Source organism: Oncorhynchus keta, chromosome 1 (genome assembly GCF_023373465.1).
Source record: "Oncorhynchus keta strain PuntledgeMale-10-30-2019 chromosome 1, Oket_V2, whole genome shotgun sequence".
NCBI classification, from domain to species: domain Eukaryota; kingdom Metazoa; phylum Chordata; class Actinopteri; order Salmoniformes; family Salmonidae; genus Oncorhynchus; species Oncorhynchus keta.
Window position 1 is genome coordinate 88,053,709 of NC_068421.1, and position 8,255 is coordinate 88,061,963.

The 8,255-nt window shown below is 37.6% G+C and overlaps 1 long non-coding RNA gene across 1 annotated transcript; it reads right to left on the reverse strand.

The window, feature by feature from the left end:
- Positions 1 to 2,201: 2,201 nt before the first annotated feature.
- LOC127915820 (uncharacterized) lies at positions 2,202 to 4,646 on the reverse strand. The gene is made up of 3 exons (XR_008092729.1): positions 4,516 to 4,646; positions 2,696 to 2,783; positions 2,202 to 2,393 (listed from the first exon to the last, which is right to left on the reverse strand). It is a non-coding gene; the product is annotated as an uncharacterized LOC127915820 (long non-coding RNA).
- Between the last annotated feature and the right edge of the window lie 3,609 nt (positions 4,647 to 8,255).

Sequence of the window (8,255 nt, forward strand, 5' to 3'; positions counted from 1 at the left end):
ATAGTATCATTTCATCAACCTCATAGTACCATTTCATCAACCTCATAGTACCATTTCATCTACCTCATCGTATCATTTCATCTACCTCATCGTATCATTTCATCTACCTCATCGTATCATTTCATCTACCTCATAGTACCATTTCACCAACCTCATAGTATCATTTCATCAACCTGATAGTATCATTTCATCTACCTCATAGTATCATTTCATCTACCTCATAGTATCATTTCATCAACCTCATAGTGCCATTTCATCTACCTCATAGTGCCATTTCATCTACCTCATAGTGCCATTTCATCTACCTCATAGTATCATTTCATCAACCTCATAGTATCATTTCATCAACCTCATAGTATCATTTCATCAACCTCATAGTACCATTTCATCTACCTCATAGTACCATTTCATCAACCTCATAGTACCATTTCATCAACCTCATAGTACCATTTCATCAACCTCATAGTACCATTTCATCTACCTCATAGTACCATTTCATCTACCTCATAGTACCATTTCATCTACCTCATAGTACCATTTCATCTACCTCATAGTACCATTTCATCTACCTCATAGTACCATTTCATCAACCTCATAGTACCATTTCATCAACCTCAGTACCATTTCATCAACCTCAGTACCATTTCATCAACCTCAGTACCATTTCATCAACCTCAGTACCATTTCATCAACCTCAGTACCATTTCATCAACCTCAGTACCATTTCATCAACCTCAGTACCATTTCATCAACCTCAGTACCATTTCATCAACCTCATAGTACCATTTCATCAACCTCATAGTACCATTTCATCAACCTCATAGTACCATTTCATCAACCTCATAGTACCATTTCATCAACCTCATAGTATCATTTCACCAACCTCATAGTATCATTTCACCAACCTCATAGCATCATTTCACCAACCTCATAGCATCATTTCAACCTCATAGTATCATTTCACCAACCTCATAGTACCATTTCATCAACCTCATAGTATCATTTCACCAACCTCATAGTATCATTTCACCAACCTCATAGTATCATTTCTTCAACCTCATAGTACCATTTCATCAACCTCATAGTATCATTTCATCAACCTCATAGTATCATTTCATCAACCTCATAGTACCATTTCACCAACCTCATAGTACCATTTCACCAACCTCATAGTATCATTTCACCAACCTCATAGTATCATTTCACCAACCTCATAGTATCATTTCACCAACCTCATAGTATCATTTCACCAACATAGTATCATTTCACCAACCTCATAGTACCATTTCATCAACCTCATAGTACCATTTCATCAACCTCATAGTATCATTTCACCAATCTCATAGTACCATTACATCAACCTCATAGTACCATTTCATCAACCTCATAGTACCATTTCATCAACCTCATAGTATCATTTCACCAACCTCATAGTATCATTTCACCAACCTCATAGTATCATTTCACCAACCTCATAGTATCATTTCACCAACCTCATAGTATCATTTCACCAATCTCATAGTACCATTTCATCTACCTCCTAGTATCATTTCACCAACCTCCTAGTATCATTTCACCAACCTCCTAGTATCATTTCACCAACCTCATAGTACCATTTCACCAACCTCATAGTACCATTTCACCAACCTCCTAGTACCATTTCACCAACCTCCTAGTATCATTTCACCAACCTCATAGTATCATTTCTTCAACCTCATAGTATCATTTCACCAACCTCATAGTATCATTTCTTCAACCTCATAGTATCATTTCTTCAACCTCATAGTATCATTTCATCAACCTCATAGTATCATTTCATCAACCTCATAGTATCATTTCATGTACCTCATAGTACCATTTCATCAACCTCATAGTACCATTTCATCAACCTCATAGTACCATTTCACCAACCTCCTAGTATCATTTCACCAACCTCATAGTATCATTTCACCAACCTCATAGTACCATTTCATCAACCTCATAGTACCATTTCATCAACCTCATAGTACCATTTCATCTACCTCATAGTATCATTTCACCAACCTCCTAGTATCATTTCACCAACCTCCTAGTATCATTTCACCAACCTCCTAGTATCATTTCACCAACCTCCTAGTATCATTTCACCAACCTCAGTATCATTTCATCAACCTCATAGTATCATTTCATCAACCTCATAGTATCATTTCATCAACCTCATAGTATCATTTCATCAACCTCATAGTATCATTTCATCAACCTCATAGTATCATTTCATCAACCTGATAGTACCATTTCATGTACCTCATAGTATCATTTCATCAACCTCATAGTACCATTTCACCAACCTCATAGTATCATTTCACCAACCTCATAGTACCATTTCACCAACCTCATAGTACCATTTCACCAACCTCATAGTATCATTTCACCAACCTCAGTATCATTTCACCAACCTCAGTATCATTTCATCAACCTCATAGTATCATTTCATCAACCTCATAGTATCATTTCATCAACCTCATAGTACCATTTCATCAACCTCAGTACCATTTCACCAACCTCATAGTACCATTTCACCAACCTCATAGTACCATTTCACCAACCTCATCGTATCATTTCACCAACCTCATCGTATCATTTCATCTACCTCATCGTATCATTTCATCTACCTCATCGTATCATTTCATCTACCTCCTAGTACCATTTCACCAACCTCATAGTATCATTTCACCAACCTCATAGTATCATTTCACCAACCTCATAGTATCATTTCATCAACCTCATAGTATCATTTCACCAACCTCATAGTACCATTTCACCAACCTCATAGTACCATTTCATCAACCTCATAGTACCATTTCATCAACCTCATAGTACCATTTCATCTACCTCATAGTACCATTTCACCAACCTCATAGTACCATTTCACCAACCTCATAGTGTCATTTCATCAACCTCATAGTATCATTTCATCAACCTCATAGTATCATTTCATCAACCTCATAGTACCATTTCATCAACCTCAGTACCATTTCATCAACCTCATAGTACCATTTCATCAACCTCATAGTACCATTTCATCAACCTCATAGTACCATTTCATCAACCTCATAGTACCATTTCACCAACCTCATAGTACCATTTCACCAACCTCATAGTACCATTTCATCAACCTCATAGTATCATTTCACCAACCTCATAGTATCATTTCATCAACCTCATAGTATCATTTCATCAACCTCATAGTATCATTTCTTCAACCTCATAGTGTAATTTCATCAACCTCATAGTATCATTTCATCAACCTCATAGTATCATTTCATCAACCTCATAGTATAATTTCTTCAACCTCATAGTATAATTTCTTCAACCTCATAGTATCATTTCTTCAACCTCATAGTATCATTTCTTCAACCTCATAGTATCATTTCATCAACCTCATAGTATCATTTCTTCAACCTCATAGTATCATTTCTTCAACCTCATAGTATCATTTCTTCAACCTCATAGTATCATTTCTTCAACCTCATAGTATCATTTCATCAACCTCATAGTATCATTTCAACCTCATAGTACCATTTCATCTACCTCATAGTACCATTTCATCTACCTCATAGTATCATTCCATCAACCTCATAGTACCATTTCATCAACCTCATAGTATCATTTCATCAACCTCATAGTACCATTTCATCTACCTCATAGTACCATTTCACCAACCTCATAGTATCATTTCACCAACCTCATAGTATCATTTCATCAACCTCATAGTACCATTTCATCTACCTCAGTATCATTTCATCAACCTCATAGTACCATTTCATCAACCTCATAGTGTCATTTCATCAACCTCATAGTATCATTTCATCAACCTCATAGTATCATTTCATCAACCTCATAGTATCATTTCATCAACCTCATAGTACCATTTCATCTACCTCAGTATCATTTCATCAACCTCATAGTACCATTTCACCAACCTCATAGTATCATTTCATCAACCTCATAGTACGGGACTACCCATACGTAGAATGTATGCACGCATGACTGTAAGTCGCTTTGGATAAAAGCGTCAGCTAAATGGCATATATTATTATTATATTATTATTATTTATCTACCTCATAGTATCATTTCACCAACCTCAGTATCATTTCATCAACCTCATAGTATCATTTCATCAACCCCAGTATCATTTCATCAACCTCATAGTACCATTTCATCAACCTCATGGTATCATTTCATCAACCTCATAGTACCATTTCATCAACCTCATAGTACCATTTCACCAACCTCATAGTATCATTTCACCAACCTCATAGTATCATTTCACCAACCTCATAGTATCATTTCACCAACCTCATAGTATCATTTCACCAACCTCATAGTATCATTTCACCAACCTCATAGTATCATTTCACCAACCTCATAGTATCATTTCACCAACCTCATAGTATCATTTCACCAACCTCATAGTATCATTTCATCAACCTCATAGTATCATTTCACCAACCTCATAGTACCATTTCACCAACCTCATAGTACCATTTCACCAACCTCATAGTACCATTTCACCAACCTCATAGTACCATTTCACCAACCTCATAGTACCATTTCACCAACCTCATAGTACCATTTCACCAACCTCATAGTACCATTTCACCAACCTCATAGTATCATTTCACCAACCTCATAGTATCATTTCACCAACCTCATAGTATCATTTCACCAACCTCATAGTATCATTTCATCAACCTCATAGTATCATTTCACCAACCTCATAGTATCATTTCACCAACCTCATAGTACCATTTCACCAACCTCATAGTACCATTTCACCAACCTCATAGTACCATTTCACCAACCTCATAGTACCATTTCACCAACCTCATAGTACCATTTCAAGGTGCAGGAGTACAGAAACAAAACAACAAACAATGTTTCACTGTCCCAACATTTTTGGAGCTCATTGAATATATAAAATAGATAATAAGATATATAATAGCCCAATATTGCTATTTTACCTGCCTTGATTCTAAATGTATGTTATTGTTTTTGTTTATCCCCAGTAGAGCAATGAGATAACTCTGAATGAAAACAGATATAAAAATGTAATCCATTATTATTAACAACAATGCAATAATCAATAACAATGTATTAATAGAAAAAAAAATCACAAGATATAAAAGTAAGAGATATGAAATACAAAATAAAGGAAGTTAGTGTGTAAGTAAGAAAGTATACTACAGTTGAAGTTGGAAGTTTACATACACTTAGGTTGGAGGCATTAAAACTCATTTTTCAACCACTCCACACATTTCTTGTTAACAAACTATAGTTTTGGCAAGTCGGTTAGGACATCTACTTTGTGCATGACACAAGTCGCTTTCCAACAATTGTTTACAGACAGATTTTTTCATTTATAATTCACTCTATCAAAATTCCAGTGGGTCAGAAGTTTAAATACATTAAGTTGACTGTGCCTTTAAACAGCTTGTAAAAATCCCAAAAATGATGTCAAGGATTTAAAAGCTTCCGATAGGCTAATTGACATAATCTGGGTCAATTGGAGGTGTAGCTGTGGCCTACCTTCAAACTCAGTGCCTCTTTGCATGACATCAGAAAAAAAATTGTAGACCTCCACAAGTCTGGTTCATCCTTGGGAGCAATTTCCAAACGCCTGAAGGTACCACGTTCATCTGTACAAACAATAGTACGCAAGTATAAACACCATGGGACCACGCAGCTGCCATACCGCTCAGGAAGGAGACGCATTCTGTCTCCTAGAGATGAACGTACTTTGGTGTGAAAAGTGCAAATCAGAACAACAGCAAAGGACCTTGTGAAGATACTGGAGGAAACAGGAACAAAAGTATCTATATCCACAGTAAAACGAGTTTACATCGACATAACCTGAAAGGCAGCTCAGCAAGGAAGAAGCCACTGCTCCAAAACCGCCATAACAAAATCCAGACTACGGTTTGCAACTGCACATGGGGACAAAGATCGTACTTCTTGAAGAGAAATATCCTCTGGTCTGATGAAACAAAAATAGAACTCTTTGGAATGTTTGGAGGGAAAAGGGGGAGGCTTGCAAGCCGAAGAACACCATCCCAACCGTGATGCACAGGGTTGGCAGCATCATGTTGTGGGGGTGCTTTGCTGCAGGAGGGACTGGTGCACTTCACAAAATAGATGGCGTCATGAGGCAGGAAAATTATGTAGGTATATTGAAGCAACATCTCAAGACATCAGTCAGGAAGTTAAAGCTTTGTCGCAAATGTGTCTTCCAAATTAACAATGACCCCAAGGATTCTTCCAAAGTTGTGGCAGTCATGGTGTTTGAGTGGCCATCACAAAGCCCTGACCTCAATCCCATAGAACATTTGTGGGCAGAACTGAAAAAGCATGTGTGAGCAAGGAGGCCTACAAACCTGACACAGTTACACCAGCTCTGTCAGGAGGACTGGGCCAAAATCCACCCAACTTATTGTGGAAAGCTTGTGGAAGGCTCCCCAAAATGTTTGACCCAAGTTAATTAAACAATATAAAGGCAATGCTACCAAGTATGAATTGAGTGTATATAAACTTCTGACACACTGGGAATGTGATGAAGGAAATGCTAGCTGAAATAAATCATTCTCTGTACTATTATTCTGACATTTCACATTCTTAAAATAAAGTGGTGATCCTAACTGACCTAAAACAGAGAATTTTTAGGATTAAATGTCAGGAATTGTGAAAAACTGAGTTTAAATGTATTTGGCAAAGGTATATGAAAACTTCCGTCTTAAAGTGTATATACAGGAAATATGCTTTAAAAGTCCGTTCCAATGCCATACTTACAATGTGCAGAGATACTGGAGTGATGGAAGTTGATACTACAGTATATGTATATGGGTAAGGGGACTAGGAAACAGGATATAAGATAAACAGTGTAGCAGCAGCTTGTACATGAGTGGGTGTGCGGGTGTGAAGAGCAGTGGCGGTTCGGTGTCGATTATGATGCCCGATGACAATTGTTTTTCATGAGCATGGCCTTGTTTCTATTACAGCATATTGGATGACTGTCATTCATATTCCATTCACCCAGTTCAATGTAACATCGATAGGTTTAGGCTACTACATGATACTCTAATGTTCCCTATATCCATCATGAGGTTGCTACAACCTAGCCTATGAATTAACGTTTACAACGTAGGTGCACAGGTCAAGAGACACATTTGAGATGAGACAGTGACATTCAAAACCGCCTAGGGTGCAATCATGTTAATCCCCGTTTTCGTCCATTTAAGACAATTTTTTCAACAGAATCAGCAGAATGAATACACCCCTGATCACGTGTAAACACAGTTCACATTCATAGCAACAGCATTGTATTCCTTCTCGCATATATGCCCTCTCCTTCTCTCACCTTGTCCCTTCACGTGTGGACTTCAATGCACAACACATTAGCTGTATGTGACAGGGCGAGAAAAAAAACTTTCCAGGACAAACCGATACACACAGCCTACATCGTTGTCACCATATTAGTTAAAGTAACTTCATAGTCAGCATAGCTAATAGAACTAACGTGTTAGTAAACCTGCTACAATCATGCAGTAACGTTACAGTGTACAGTCAGTAACCAGTTACACCAGCGGGCCTCGCGGCAATACATTTGTAAAACCAAAAGCTTACCTTGACTTGGAAGAGTTACAGTGTTGTGTAGCTAACATAGCATCCCTCTGTTTGAGCAGGGTGTTTCAGTAGGCTAAGCTAGCTTGCTGCATTTGCTAGCTAAGTAAGTGCAACGGAAAGTGGAAAAAAAATGACACTCTTGCTCTATTTCCCTCTTACTTTTTCTTCATTTTGGAAGAAATGTATTTGTTCAAAACTGTTCATCTACTATCTTTCTCTCTCTTTGAGTCAACCACTCTCCACATTTTATGCACTGCAGTGCTAGCTAGCTGTAGCTTATGCTTCAGTAGTAGATTAATTATCTGATCGTTTTATTGGGTGGACAACATGTCAGTTCATGATGCAAGAGCTCTGATAGGTTGGAGGCTGCCCTCCGGAAGTTGTCATAATTACTGTGTAAGCCTATGGAAGGGGGTGAGAACCATGAGCCTCTTAGGTTTTGTATTGAAATCAATGTACTCAGAGGAGGATGAAAGCTAGCTGTCCTCCGGCTACACCACTGTGCTACCCTACATAATTCTGTTGAGGCTACTGTACATTTACATTACATTTACATTTAAGTCATTTAGCAGACGCTCTTATCCAGAGCGACTTA